Source organism: Hippocampus zosterae, chromosome 4 (genome assembly GCF_025434085.1).
Source record: "Hippocampus zosterae strain Florida chromosome 4, ASM2543408v3, whole genome shotgun sequence".
Classification (NCBI taxonomy): domain Eukaryota; kingdom Metazoa; phylum Chordata; class Actinopteri; order Syngnathiformes; family Syngnathidae; genus Hippocampus; species Hippocampus zosterae.
The window spans coordinates 20,682,662-20,698,442 of NC_067454.1; the positions used below are offsets into that span (position 1 = coordinate 20,682,662).

Consider the following 15,781-nt stretch of genomic DNA (forward strand, 5'->3'; position numbering starts at 1 on the left):
TCTGATCCACTTTATCCTCACAAGGGTGCGGGGCGTGCTGGAGCCTATCGCAGCTGTCTTCCGGCAGTAGGTTGGGGACGCCCTGGAACAGTTGCCAGCCAATCACAGGGCATACAGGGACGAACAACCATCCGCGTGCACACTCACACCCAGGGACAATTTCAAGTGTTCCATTAACCTACGGTGTATGTTTTTGAAACGTGGGAGGAAACCAGAGTACCCAGTGAAAACCCATGTGGACATGGGGAGAATGTGAAAACTCCACACAGGAAGGCCGGGGCCCAGAATCGAACGCACAACCTATGGACTGTGAGGCAGACGTGCTAACCATGTTGACAGCAGTGTCACCCAATATACACAATTTATTTCCTCAATTCAACAGTCGCATGTCTCGTTTCATGTCTTTTCCAAGTCATTGATTAGTTCAAGCCAGAACACACCAGTGTTGCTCCTCACAGAAGAACTGATCATAATAATGGATGCATTTTTTGTCCACTTCAGTTTTAATCACATGCCTTTGTTATAAATCAACATGGTGAACAATCAGTGATACAAGTTTTCTCATAACCTAATAATTATAAGCGGTTACAAAAAAGAAAAGAATTACCGGATGTATTAAATGTGCCATTTTGCACATTTGCTTCTCAAGGATACAAAGCAAATCGTGCAAAGAGCTAATGTGGTAATGTGGGGTTTTCATATGTTTCTTGTGAGTTTGTGGTGAGATGTTGGACGGTAGGCTTTATTATTCATTTACTGACTCTTGATGTTTCTAAAATCAGTGGAAATTAATACACTGACGTACACTATGCACAATGCAGCCAAGTAGAGCAGACAGCATGGGTCCATAATGTGAGCGAGAGTGTTATATAAGAGCATTGCTTCTAAAAATAGAAATGCAGCAATGGTAAACAGGAGTCTAAACTGTTTACCTCTCAGCTTTCAAAGGAACCCTAAATGAAATTTAGATTAAAGCACCGCCGTACCCATAAACAGAGCAGCTGTTGATCATAACCACAGGCGCTCGTCGGCACACACACGAAAGAAGTGGTCCTCATCCCACGTGTGAGTGAGCCTGACTGATCAAGTCATCTTGGATCGCCGTGTGACTTTCGATTAAACAAAGCTTTACGTTTGTGCATTCCCAAAGACACATTAATGAAACAAAAGGTGTAACATTGTGAAATGTAACACAACCATTTGCCTTTTGATAGACAGCCACACCTTGGGTTGTCATTGCTTTATTTGCTTCTTTATTTAATTTCAGAATGGACTTTATTGATGTTTTTCAAGTAAGATTTTAAAGGATATTTGTTTAATTTTGAGATGACATGGGCACATCTGCATTAAGGCTGCACAGCTGAACACACAGTGTGAAAAAAAATGTCTGAACAGAATTCAATAAGATAAATAAAACAATACACAATGTATGAATTTTTTTAAACTCATTTATTTCTATTACGAGGAGTATCAGACATACGCACACATAAATACTCCACTCCAAGGTGTGGACTTCTTTTAGCAATAAGAACATTAGACTGAACTAGAGTGCCACCGAACTCAACATATGCTCCAGAAACAAAGCAGGAAATTAATTCAGCAGAATTTAAGACGAGAAGAGAACAAAAGTGAATGGGTTTCATCACCATGTATGGTAATTCATATTTCTCTGACAGACTTCATGGAAATGTTTGTACGTTTTCATGAAATTAAAATGGTCCAAAATAATCATCAACCTATGAATGTTTTCGATGGAATTCTAAGGAATCAAAATGTTGGATTATGAATGATTATCATTTTTCACATACTCAGCATGGGTGTGACCAAAATATTTTGTCATATTATATATTACATATATAATATGTAATATTTCAAAAATAGATAATCTGCAGCACAAATTAAATATGTTCACTTCGTACACACACACCAAAAAAAGCCATTCCTAAATAATATTTCTGCCTCTCATCAACACACAGTTAGTTCTGGGAATCAATATGAGCTCATTGCTGCAGCTCTTTCCATAGTTTTTTTTTTTTTCATTTTCACAGTCCCTCATACAAAGCAAAAACGAATATATATTAAAACAAATAATAAATACAACAATAGGAAAATTATATGTTATTACAGTATAATTTTAAAAAAAACATATCATGTTGCTTCCTATATATTATCTTCATGGTATATCTCAACCCCACTCTAGTACTACTTACCACACGGTGTTCCCTGTTTTAATTCCAGCAGGGGACCCTCAGAGCGTGTCTGTATCACTCCGTCTCCCCTTTCCTGTCCAAAAAAGACCAAAAAAAATCACGGTTCACATGCATGCTCTCGATAAATCTCAAATTTCCTCTTTATGGACAGAATGACAGAACTTTAAGTCAAGTCAAGTCAAGTCAACAGTATTTATAGAGCACTTTCAAACAGCCATCGCTGCATACAAAGTGCTGTACATGGAGCAATTTAACATGCACAATAAACAGTAAGACTAATCGGTAATAAAGGCGGTAGAAAGCACCAAACAGCAAAACCAAGAACAAATCTAAGTCATGCTGAGTCGAATGCCAAAGAATACAAGTGAGTTTTGAGGAGGGCTTTAAAGATGGGCAGCGAGCAGGCTTGCCGAATTTCCAGTGGGAGGTCATTCCAGAGAGAGGGACCAGCAACAGAAAAGGCTCGATCCCCTCTAAGCCTCAGTTTAGTTCTTGGTACTTCCAATAATGTCTGGTCCACAGACCTGAGGCGCCGGGCAGGTGTGTAGGGGCGGATGAGCTCAGAGAGGTAAGGTGGCGCGAGATTATTCAGAGATTTGAAAACAAAGAGGAGGATCTTGAAAATAACTCTAAAATGAATGGAATGAACTTTAGACTGTAGCTTTGATTCCTTGTTTTGAAAATGTCTAGGATGTGCTGCGTTCTTTTAAATGTGCGAACTCGAGATTTTTTTTCAAATACAGCAAATATCTTATCTCTACCAGTCATGTAACTGAAAAAAATAAAATAAAAGAGAACATTCTTCGACTCCTACTAATTCTGCAAATTAAATTGCTTTGTTCTAAAACAATCACACCGAAACAGCTGTGTAAAATGCTTTTGAGGTGTGAAATTATGCTTATTTGGTAAGCAACATAAACTCTGCGTAAGTTCACCCGGTATGTGTGAATTTAAATCATACTACAAAACAATAAAGCAAGTGAATGTTTTTTTAAATATTGTGATGGTGTCAAAAAAAGGGCATATCATCTTGAAAAGCAGATGTATAAAAACTACAACACTGTCAAAAAAAAGGCATATGTGTGTGCATAAAGGGTCAATGCCACGGTGTTGGACACCAAACAGTAGATGTATTTTAAATACAGTATTTAAAAAAGATAATGTACTTTATACTATTCACATAAAAAAGATGGGGCTGGCTGGCCCTTTTTGCAGCATCCCGATTCTGTGCTTCTTATGGTTCGGGCAGCTAGAGTCATCATCTCCAAAAGTATGTTGCAAACCTGTTTGACAAACAGTAAAATATTTGACACCATGAGACACAGATGGGTGTTTGTGTATCCTGATTAATTGTATCATACGTGAAACAAAAGTATCACCCACTTGTGGATCCATTTCAGTGTACACACACTAATGAATTTATTTTTAAATGACTAGTTGGTTAATGGTGTAGATTTGATTTTGTGGCATTAATGAGTATATGTAATGACTGTAATGCAGTGTTTCTTAACCTGGGTTCGATCGAACCCCAAGTTTTCGGTGAGTCGGTCTCAGGGGTTTGACAGAGCCTCTGCCATGGAGGGTGAGACACACGAGAGCTAACATGTTAATTAGTTATGACACGCCCACTTGGTCATCACTGGCTGCAGATGATTACATTACCGGTACATTGCTTGTCCAATCAGTGCTGCGGGAAATTTAGTTTGCTCAGTAGTCACTGTGTGTATATATATATATATATATATATATATATATATATATACGCACACACACACACAATATTTATTTTTTCACTCTTGAAGGGTTCGGTGAATGTGCATATTAACTGGTAGGGTTCGGTACCTCTAAAAAGGTTAAGAACCACTGCTGTAATGTTGTTGTTTTTTTGGGGGGGGGGGGCGGATTGTAATTTTTATTTTTATTGTTACATTATTAGACCACCTGTCCCTCTTCTGCTATTCTGTCAAATTACACCACAACACAAACAGAACATTTGAAGGTTTTGGTGCATCATGCGCAGAACACCTCACAAGCCATGCACATTCATTCATTCATTTTCCAATCCGCTTATCCCCACGAGGGTCGCGGGGCCATGCTCATGCACTTAAGTCAATGCATATTTAAGGTACAGTTGTCCCTTGCTACTTCGTGATCCTGATATTGCGGATTTTCATTTGTGACCATTATGTCAAGTATTGCAGTTTTACCTCGCTATTTTCAGATCAGAATCAGAATCAGAATCATCTTTATTGGCCAAGTATGTAGAACACACAAGGAATTTGTCTCCGGTATAACACGCTGCACTAGTATCATTGTAAAAAACAAAATCATTGAACCTTAAATGATTGTCACATTTGCTTGCGATTTTTCTTCTTCTTTGTCTGACCAATCCAAAATTTGGGGATGTTTTTTTGTTGTTGTTTTTTTTTAGGGTAGGGTCAGGAAACACGGTATACGGTACAAAAGATGAAAGATACTGTCTACTCTTATAGTTAGGAACATACCCATACTGCTTTCCCCTGGAATGGGTACAAAGAGTAATTAGGACTACGACCAGGCCTACAGTATATGAACCTTAGAGCAGGAACCCTGTCAGTGTGATGGTCGTGTGTTACTGTTATTACAAGTGTGTACCTGTGTCATCAGGTGTGTGTGTGTGTGTGTGTGTGAGTGTGATGTATTCGTGTGCGCACTTGTGCGTGCTTTTTGTGAGAGAGACACAGAGAGCGAGAAACAAAAGACAGACAGACAGACAGTATAGCAGTATTACTTCCAAGGCCCCAAACAACTGTGTTGTAAAATGAAGTTCATTTCCTCCACAAATGCTTTTTGGGGTAAGGGCTTCCCATCTTCATGTATGCACAGCAAGCCCAGACCGCAAAAAGATTCGTGACGGACAACTCCCCGATCCACTTCTCGTCCACGACTCCTTTGTTCTTCGTCATCATCATCGTCATCATCATCATCATTGTTATTATTATTGTGATGGTAGAAGCTATTGCGTGAGTGTGCGTGTGTGTGTGTGTGTGTGTGTGTGTGTGTGTGTGTGAAGCCCACAAGATCGACACGGTATTTCAGCCACGCAGTATTGCTATTCAAAAAGAAGCGTTGTGGACTTTTAGGCATCTGAGGCTTTCTTGTGATTCCATTGGACGGAACCAATTGTCATCGCCCAATAGGCATGTAGCCAAAAAGAGCAGCAGATGCTAAAAAACACCTGACACTCATATACTGTATACATGATGACTTCATAGTAACTATATGTTTTTCAGTCTTGTACGCAATGTTCTGTGTGGCTCTGGTGTTTGCATTGTTTGCCATTCCTGTGAGCTCAAGAGTTCAACCCATTGTCCAAATTTTATGTCTTTTTGTCTCCAAAAACTAAAGCAAAAGAGTGGCCCCACCCTCTGTCTCAGTTTCCACGGGAGCCGTCCAAGCCTTTTCATGCGTGGACGCATCTTCCAGCCGGTCACGATCCAACCCCCCTCACCGCTCTCCCCCTCCCTCCCATCTGTCTCGAGCTCAACGGAGCCAGACGCTACTGACGCAGCACACGGCGTGCTCACTTTCAGCAGTCACGACTCGAGCCTCCGCGCGCACAAAGGGATAAAAACTGCAAATAAGGACTCAAATGTCACTATCGAGCTCTATTCGAGGCGGTGAGCAGCTTTTAATTTGATTCTTTCATTTGGATTATGCCTAAAACACCTCCATAAAACGAGGGGTCTTTGTGATCACGCTTGAATCAGCCCCCCCCCCCCCCAAAAAAAGAAAAGCAATTGAAACAAATGCACCCTGAATGTGTTGTGTGATCTGTAATGCCCAGGGGTGTGTTATACGGACGTTGTGAAAAAGAGCACTTCAGCACCACAATGGGAGGATAGCTCCCCATTCGTGACGGAACCCCCCCGACAAAGCAGTAATACCCGAGCTAAATACTTCCATTACGGAGCTGGTAGCAAACAGCAAATTCCCAGTGCATGCAACAATCATCAATTATGTACCGTGTTATTCCAAATAGGGTGATTCCTTTTTTTGCCATTAGATCCCCAAACAATTAAATGTACCTATCCACTACACAGAGCAATGGTTTGAATCAAGCATGAAAACTGCACAGATGATGCAAAATCTGTCAGAGAGATGCAAGATACTCGAAAAGGCTTTCCACAATACTCACCATGCAAGATTGAGGAGTGTCACCATGCAGGAAAAAAAAGACCAAATAAAACTGGTCGCTGCTTTAAAATGTGCTCGTGGTTTTCGGTTCTTCCTACTGTGCACACACTGTACTCTTGAATGGTGTGCCTTTTATAGGAGTGATGCCCCCTATCTATTTCTGGATCACGATCCAACCCTGTTTCTATTTTTAGCACGCGCGTGATGAAAAAAAAAGAAGAAAAAAAGAAAAGCTCGCAGAGGTTCCTTGGAGGAATTTCGTGCGTGAAGCCTTCATCACCCCCCCACCGCCTCTTTACCCTCCTCAACCCCCATCCAATCCTCTCTCTCGTGCATGGTTATTGCGCGAGCACACAACACATTGTGTGGAAATGCATGCTCATCTTCTGGAGATTTACAAAGCAAGATGCGTGCACGAACCAGCGTTTATTCAACTTTATAATTTGCTTCTTGAATCAAACAAAGCAACAGTAATTGCCATTCATACAAATGCTATCCAACACCATTGTATCTATTTAACAAAATGGCAAAAAGAAAAGCACCTTGTCTGCGTCAATGTTGACGTCAGGTGGAGAATCTCCCACTTTGATGATGGACGCACGAGCATCCATGCGCAGCTTGTGGGCCCACTCGAGGAAAGAAAGAAAGAAAGAAAGAAAGAAAGAAAGAAAGAAAGAAAGAAAGACAGAAAGAAAGAGAGAAAGAAAGAAAGAAAGAAAGAAAGAAAGAAAGAAAGAAAGAAAGAAAGAAAGAAAAAAGAAAAAAGAAAAAAGAAAAAAGAAAAATATATAATTTTAATGGGAACACGCCCCCCCTCCACCCCTACTAATTCTGCCTCTACAATGGAAAGGCCATTTTATTATTTGCTTGTCTTGCGATTGGGAGGTCCACAATGACAGTTAAAATGTTTGTAACAAGCGTGTCAGCTGGTGATCATGAAGACAAATCCTGAAGCCTCCAGGTCGGGTTTCCCCCTCCAGCATAGTCACGTACAGACTCAAGGTGTTGACCCCCTCCTCGTGTGATGATGCAAAGCTACAGAAAGAGGTGGAGGGCTGCAGACCCCTCCACCCCAGCCCCTTCCCCGCCGCCTCCCCACTGCACAGGGCAGAATGCTGAAACGCGTAGTAACGGAGCGCCGCTTGGCCGACTGATGATGCTATTTTTAACTCCCATCCCCAACATGCCTGCCGCTGCGGCTTTCTCTGCTCAAGGTGGCCTACTACTGTATACAGGGCTGGGGCATGGTGAATGGTCAAAGGTTCTGAATGCACCTGGCTCTGCAAATAAACCATCTCAATCGGAGGGTATACAATCAGATAAAATGCATCAGCGCATCCATCTTAAAACCTATCCTTACAAAAATAAGTCAACAAAATACAGTCACAGATACCATATCAGTGAAAAACTGACTTGTGTTCAACAATATGACGGTCGAGTTAAAGAACCCTTCTTATTTTTGTGTTCATTTTGAACATGATTTCCTTCAGGTTGTTACTTGTGTTGAAAGTGACCACTTGACCAAATGGTGCTCAGAAATATAAACACTTTTTACCCACTTACTTGATTATATGAACACTGTTACTTGGCAAAAAGTATACGGGACGATTTTGCATCTACGATCAGTTTTATGACTTTGGAGACAGCAAGTACTGCAGTTGTTGAATTTGTTGCAGTGGAACTCTCCGTGGTGCTGAAGTTCCAACACCACTTACTTTCTCAAAATATTTGCTTTGTTTCCCCAGAAATAATATTCAAACATTTGAGTGTGAACGCTTGGCTTCATGTGGAATGTGCTGCAGCTGTGGAGACATTCAAAGAAATCTAGTGGTGTGAGGTCTGTTAAACGGGCAGGGTATTCAACAAAACCCTCCATCCAATCCACCTGGCCATGGTAATGTAGAGGTGCCCCATCTCTACTCTATTACTCATTACCATTACTCACTTGTTTGAAAAAAACAAACAAGTGAGTTATCAGCTGCAAAAAGGTGCATATGTCTATCTATCTATCTATCTATCTATCTATCTATCTATCTATCTATCTATCTATCTATCTATCTATCTATCTATCTATCTATCTATCTATCTATCTATCTATCTACAGGTATCTATCTATCTATCTATCTATCTATCTATCTATCTATCTATCTATCTATCTATCTATCTATCTATCTATCTATCTATCTATCTATCTATCTATCTATCTATCTATCTGTCTATCTGTCTGTCTGTTTGTCTGTCTGTCTGTCTGTTTGTCTGTCTGTCTGTCTGCCTGCCTGCCTGTCTATCTATCTATATATCTATATATAATTTTTCCAAGATGGCGCCCAAGTAGGCAGCCTTCGGCAAGTGCTCTTCAAGAGCTTTGCTTTTTTGTTCTTTTTTGTTGTTTTTGTCTTTTTGTTTTGTCACATGTTTGTTGTTTCGTCGTGTGGACCTGATATGGACTGTTTTCAGCGTTTTTTGGCCACAACATTCGTCAAAGGAGAAGTATGCTTGGTGGTTGCGCCTTCTCGGCAGCACGCCTGTTCCAGCACAGATTTTGATTGGGAGGAATGTCGGCGCTATTGACTGTCGGTGCTGGATAGACCTGGGGCGCACAACCCTGTTTTGTTCAGTTAAGATGTCGGCGCTGTTGGACAGTCGGCGTTGGTACGGTTGGATGGATGGCTGCTGAAGTTGAGGATGGGGAGAGCGCCGATGCGTATTTGGAACCGAGAGTCGCCGCTAGGAATTGAAATGGATTTCCATGGGACAGGAGAAGTGAACCAATCTCTTTTTTTCCGTCAATGGATGCTAAAGCTTCTTGTTGACTTTGAAACTTAGCTTGTAGCCGACATGTGCACATTTTGAGCATGACATCTCTGATCCACTGGTTAAAGGACACTTTGATTCTCTCCTCTTTCATTTCAAACTGCTTCAAACAACAAAGCGTGTGACGGAAAAGTGGTTAGGACTGCACGACTGCCCGTGTTTTATGTTGTGTTGTGTTTATTATTTTACTTTGTTAACTGTTTTGTTAAGCGCTTTGTTACAGCTGCCGCTGTTGTGAAAGCGCTATATAAATCAGCATGTATTGTATTAAAAAAAAAAATCCTCATCTCACCACTCGGGTGGTGTCCGTCCCTCATTCAGCTCGGGTCCTCTACCAGAGGCCAGGAAGCTTGAGGGTTCTGCGCAGTATCCTTGCTGTTCCCAGCACTGCACATTTCTGGACTGAGATGTCCGATGTTGTTCCCGGGATCTGTTGCAACCACTCATCTAGTTTGGGGGTCACTGCCCCGAGTGCTCCGACCACCACAGGCACTACTGTCACCTTTACCTTCCAGGCTCTCTCCAGCTCCTCTCTGAGCCCTTGGTATTTGTCGAGTTTCTCATGTTCCTTCTTCCTGATGTTTCCATCACTTGGGACCGCTACATCCACTACAACGGCTTTCCTCTGCCCTTTATCTATGATCACGATATCTGGTTGGTTCGCCATTACCATCTTGTTAGTCTGGATCTGGAAGTCCCACAGGATCTTCGCTCTGTCATTCTCCACCACCTTAGGAGGTGTTTCCCATTTTGACCTTGGGGTTTCCAGTCCATACTCCGCACAGATGTTTCGGTAGACTATGCCAGCCACCTGGTTATGGCGTTCCATGTAGGCTTTCCCTGCCAGCATCTTACACCCTGCAGTTATGTGTTGGATCGTCTCAGGTGCCTCTTTGCACAAACTACACCTTGGGTCTTGTCTGGTGTGGTATATCTGGGCCTCGATAGCTCTGGTGCTCAAGGCCTGCTCCTGAGCAGCCAGGATGAGTGCCTCTGTGCTCTCCTTCAGGCCAGCCCTCTCGAGCCACTGATAGGACTTCTTGAGATCGGCCACTTCAGAATCAGAATCAGAATCAGAATCATTTTATTGGCCAAGTATGTACAACACACAAGGAATTTGTCTCCGGTATAACACGCTGCACTAGTATCATCGTAAACAACAAAATCATTCAACCATTTTAGAGTAACCAGTAGTTTTGTAGTACCATTTTGTGGTGCAAGAAGAGTGACTACGTCAGTGACTGTTTAAGGAGTTAATGGCTAGAGGGAAGAAGCTGTTTAAGTGTCTACTACATTTGGTGCGCATGGATCGGTAGCGTCTGCCTGAGGGGAGTGGCTGAAAAAGGTGGTGGGCAGGGTGCGGGGGATCCAGGAGGATTTTCCGTGCCCTTGTCTTGATTCTTGCAGTGTGCAAGTCCTCAAGAGTGGGTAGGCCGGTGCCAACGATTTTCTCCGCCGTCCTAACTGTCCGTTGAAGTCGGATTTTGTCCTTTTTTGTGGCGGCCCCAAACCAAACCGTGATGGAAGAACACAGGATTGATTCGATGACTGCCGTGTAGAACTGTCGTAGCACCTCCTGTGGCAGGCCATGCTTCCTCAGCAGCTTCAGGAAGTACATCCTCTGCCGGGCCCTTTTCAGGATGGAGATTGTGTTGACTTCCCACTTCATGTCCTGGGAGACTGTGATTCCCAGGAACTTGAAGGTCTCGATGGTTGACACAGGGCAGTTGGATAGTGTGAGGGGCAACTGTGGAGAAGAAGCTTTCCTGAAGTCCACGATCATCTCTACAGTCTTGAGCGTGTTCAGCCCGAGGTTGTGTCGGCTGCACTAGAGCTCCAGCTGCTCCACTTGTTGGCGTTACGCAGACTCGTCGCCGTCTTTGATGAGACCGATGACCGTGGTGTCGTCTGCGAACTTTATGAGTTTGACAGCTGGATCTGTTGAGGTGCAATCCTTTGTGTAGAGAGAGAAGAGCAGTGGCGAGGGGACACATCCCTGTGGGGCTCCAGTGCTGGTGGTGCGTATTGATGATGTTGTTGCTCCCAGTCTCACCTGTTGTGTCCGTCCCGTCAGGAAGCTGAGGATCCACTGGCAGATCGTAGGGGACACACCGAGGTGGAGTAGTTTGGGGGTGAGGAGTTCCGGGATGATGGTGTTGAACGCAGAGCTGAAATCCACAAACAGAATCCTTGCGTAGGTCCCTGTGCTGTCGAGGTGCTTGAGGATGTAGTGCAGACCTATGTTGACTGCGTCTTCCACAGACCTGTTTGCCCGGTAGGCAAACTGGAGAGGGTCCAGCAGGGGTCCAGTGACGTTCTTTAGGTGGTTCAGCACAAGGCGTTCAAAGGACTTCATGACCACAGACGTCAGGGCGACAGGCCTATAGTCGTTCAGTTCCGATGTTGCCGATGTCTTGGGAACTGGGATGATGGTAGACTGTTTGAAGCAGGATGGGACCTCACACAGCTCCAGGGATCTGTTGAAGATCTGTGTGAAGACCGGAGCCAGCTGGTCAGCGCAGACTTTCAGGCAGGAGGGGGACACTTTGTCGGGCCCCGGAGCTTTCTTCATCTTTTGCTGCTTGAAGAGCCGTCTCACGTCCTGTTCGTGGATCTGTAGTGGAGAAAAAGAGGGTCGGGGGGTAGGTAGAGTGGTTTCTGGTAGAGGTGGGTGTGTGTGGGAAATGGGGGTGTCCTTTTCAAATCGACAGAAAAACATGTTTAGTTCATTAGCAAGACCCTTATTGTTCACTGTTTGGGGGGATGGCATTCTATAGTTAGTGATTGCTTTCAGGCCATTCCATACAGATGCAGAGTCGTTAGCAGAGAACTGGTTTTTCAGCCTCTCTGCATAGCTTCTCTTAGCGATGTTAATTTCCTTTGTCAATTGGTTTCGGGCATGTTTGTACAGTGCCCGATCTTCACTTCTAAATGTGGCCTCTTTCTCTTTCCTGAGTTGCCTGAGTTTGGGAGTAAACCATGGCTTGTTATTGTTGAAGGAGCGGAAGGACTTCGTTGGTACACACATGTCCTCACAGAAACTGACGTATGATGTTACAGTGTCTGTGTATTCATCCAGTGTGCCCGTTGAAGTTTCAAAGACGCCCCAATCAGTGCAGTCTAAGCATTCTTGTAGAGCTAGCTTTGCTTCATCTGTCCATTTTTTCACAGTCTTAACAACCGGTTTAACACATTTGAGTTTCTGTCTGTATGTAGGTATTATGGTCTGTATTCAGTTATGGTCCGGTGGTACATCCCGTGTAGGGGCTTGTCCTCCCATGACGGTCCCTCTTCCAGCACCTCATCTTCTGTTCCCCATTATCTGAGACATTCTCTGAGTACGTCATCCGTCGGAGGCTTCTCCTTGATGTATTCATGGAGCTTGGATGTTTCATCCTGGACAGTGGCTCTCACACTCACTAGTCCCCGGCCTCCTTCCTTTCGGCTTGCGTACAGTCTCAGGGTGCTGGATTTGGGATGGAACCCTCCATGCATGGTTAGGAGCTTTCGGGTCTTAACGTCCGTGGTCTGAATCTCTTCCTTTGGCCACCTTATTATTCCTGCAGGGTATCTGATTACTGGCAGGGCATAGCTGTTTATTGCCCGGGTCTTATTCTTGCCATTGAGCTGGCTTCTTAGGACTTGCCTCACTCGCTGGAGGTATTTGGCCATAGCCGCTTTCCTTGTTGCCAGTTCGAGGCTACCATTGGCTTGTGGTATACCACGGTACTTGTAGCTGTCCTATATATATATATATATTTATATATATATATATACACACACATACATACACACACGCACACACACACACATCCATATTTCCACACATATATGTTAGCGCATTGACCTCACAGTGCAGAAATACTGGGTTCGTTTCCAGGTCCGGCCTCTCTGCCTGCGTGGGTTTCTCCGGTTTCCGGTTCAAAAACATGCAACTCTAAATTGTCCTTAGGTGTGATTGTGAGCGCAGATGGGTGTTTGTCTCAATGTGCCCTGCGATTGGCTGGCAACCGGTTCAGGGACAGCTGGCATAGGCTCCAGCACAGGCTGGCAAGCTGTCCAGAGTTTATGCCGCTGCTAATGCAAAGTCAGGTGAGATGGCCTCCGAAACACTCACAACCCTGATAAGTTTATTGATTAAATAAAATAAAATTTTAAAAAATGGATGGATAGATTTTCAAGAAACAAAACACCCTTTCGGGAATATGTGTATAAACACGGAAAAAGAAATAGAAATAAACGGCTAATGACAAACACATAAAATATCATGTTTCATTAATTAAGGACTTTTTGACAATTCATACCATAAATGTTTTATACTACACCACTGAATTTAACAAATGCAAAACCAGTTGTTTTGATCCTTTTAAATTTCTTCTTCCACTGTGGGAAGTTTCTCCTCCTGATTATGTAATGTTTTTACTGAATGAAGCAATGTCCTCGTGTCATGTTCGGTTCAAATCAGGCTCTGCGCTGTTTTTCTGCAGCAACTATAAAAAGTCACTATCACTCAATTATGTAATATCTTGCAGCACCATCCGTTACTATACTCAGCAGGGCTGTGCTAAAAATACAATCTCACATGTGGAATGATACAACACAATTATAATCAAAAGTTTAGTCATGGAAGAAATGCCAAACTTTGAAGAGGAGCAGTTTGGCAATAACTTGAACAAAGAGCTAAAAAAAAACGTTGGCTGTTTTAAATGTACACTTAAAAGGCAAAAATGCAATTAGAGGATGATTAATAAAAACAAACAAAAAAAGAACACAACCCATTTCCATGTCCAACGTGTGCAAAGGATGAATGAATGGATGAAATCACTTCTTGTCTTCTGCAAATAGCCTACTAAATTGTTGCGAGAGTGGACGTGTGTTAATTAAGTACAAATTTGTCTCACAAATTCCATAAGCAAGCAATCTGCCTGAGCTACTCCGTCGGTGAATATACTATCCCAGTCTGTCTGAAAACACTCAATGGGTGCAGAGCCTCACACGCTCATTCAATGCAGTGTCTCTGTGGTGTGCCAAGTCACATGCCTATTACATAATAAGGCTCCTACTGCTGGGCTCAACGTCCCTCACAAATCCATGCACGCTTTGATGCACATGAGCTATTTATACACTGCAGCTAAGATAGGATTTGGTCAAAAATAGAACTCCCCTCAATTATTCATTGAGAAACATTTGCTTGCAGAGCTGGTATATAGTTCTGTTAGACAGGAATAAACCAAGGGAGTAACAATTAATAATGCATATTAGCAATGCAGTCGTCTGTTCGGTGGCTTCAAATCTGAATGGGAAGGGTGGGAAAAATAAACCTGCATGCATCACCTTTGTATTTATAGTCCAGTGTGCATACACTTCAGCCGTTCTGCAACCATCCTTTTCTTTTACTGGATTCTAAAAATAGCCGACTGCACCATGCTTGTGCCATTTTTAGGTCTTGTGATTTGAAAAAAAAAAAAAAGAAAACAAGGTTCACACTTGTGTTACAACATAGTCACACTCGTGCCTGTGAATGAATCCCTTCAAAGATCATCCATTCAACTCAAACCGGCACATTTACAATTTGCTTACTTTAAGAGGTAGAACAATGCTCAGTTTGAGGGTTAGATGAATGCTCAGTCTGAGGGTTAACAGAATGGATGAATTAAAATGAGAAAATCAGTAGGGGTATATAATTCCATATCTTGTCATGTAAATCACAAAATTTCATGCATGTCAGGGTAATTCATTCATTCATCTTCCTAACCGCCTGATGCTCACTAGGGTCGCGGGGGGTGCTGTAGCCTATCCCAGCTGTCTCCGGGCAGTAGGCGGGGGACACCCTGAATCGGTTGCCAGCCAATCGCAGGGCACACAGAGACAAACAACCATCCACGCTCACACTCACACCTTGGGACAATTTAGAGTGTTCAATCAGCCTGCCACGCATGTTTTTTGGAATGTGGGAGGAAACCGGAGCACCCGGAGAAAACCCACGCAGGCCCGGGGAGAACATGCAAACTCCACACAGGGAGGCCGGAGCCGAATCGAACCCGGTACCTCTGCACTGTGAAGCCGACGTGCTAAACACTGGACTACCGGGCCGCCATGTCAGGGTAATAACAATTGTAAATAATAATTGTAGCCAAATAGCCTTTAACCTTCAAGCAAATTGTTTATTTTATTTATTATTGTTTTTATTTATAAATGTGTGGCTTCAGGCCCATGTTGTATCCCCTTTTGCAATTCCTGATCAGTTTAAAGCAGAAATGGGCAATCCCAGTCCCAATGGGCAATTCCAGAGCAATGTGGTGTGTTCATCAATTGTATCAGACACTGAGTTGTGTCACAGTTGACAACCTGGTGGGTTAGGCCACAAAACCAGTTTCTTGGCTTCTCTGGTATTTTTTAATGAGTTCATGTCCTCCAGGAACACTTAAAGTTTATTTGTACACAGTAAATCTTGCACAGTACATCTTCTTCTAATCGAGGAAAATTATACTCTGAAAAAGACTGATCACTGTCAGTCAAATTTACACTATGCACTAAATTTTACTCAAAGCAGCAGAATAATTGTACTCCAAATGATTCAA

The 15,781-nt window shown here is 42.9% G+C and overlaps 1 long non-coding RNA gene across 1 annotated transcript; it reads right to left on the minus strand.

Moving 5' to 3' along the window:
- Positions 1 to 1,432: 1,432 nt before the first annotated feature.
- On the minus strand, positions 1,433 to 7,075 carry LOC127599431 (uncharacterized). The gene is made up of 3 exons (XR_007962100.1): positions 6,388 to 7,075; positions 3,391 to 3,493; positions 1,433 to 2,283 (listed from the first exon to the last, which is right to left on the minus strand). It is a non-coding gene; the product is annotated as an uncharacterized LOC127599431 (long non-coding RNA).
- Between the last annotated feature and the right edge of the window lie 8,706 nt (positions 7,076 to 15,781).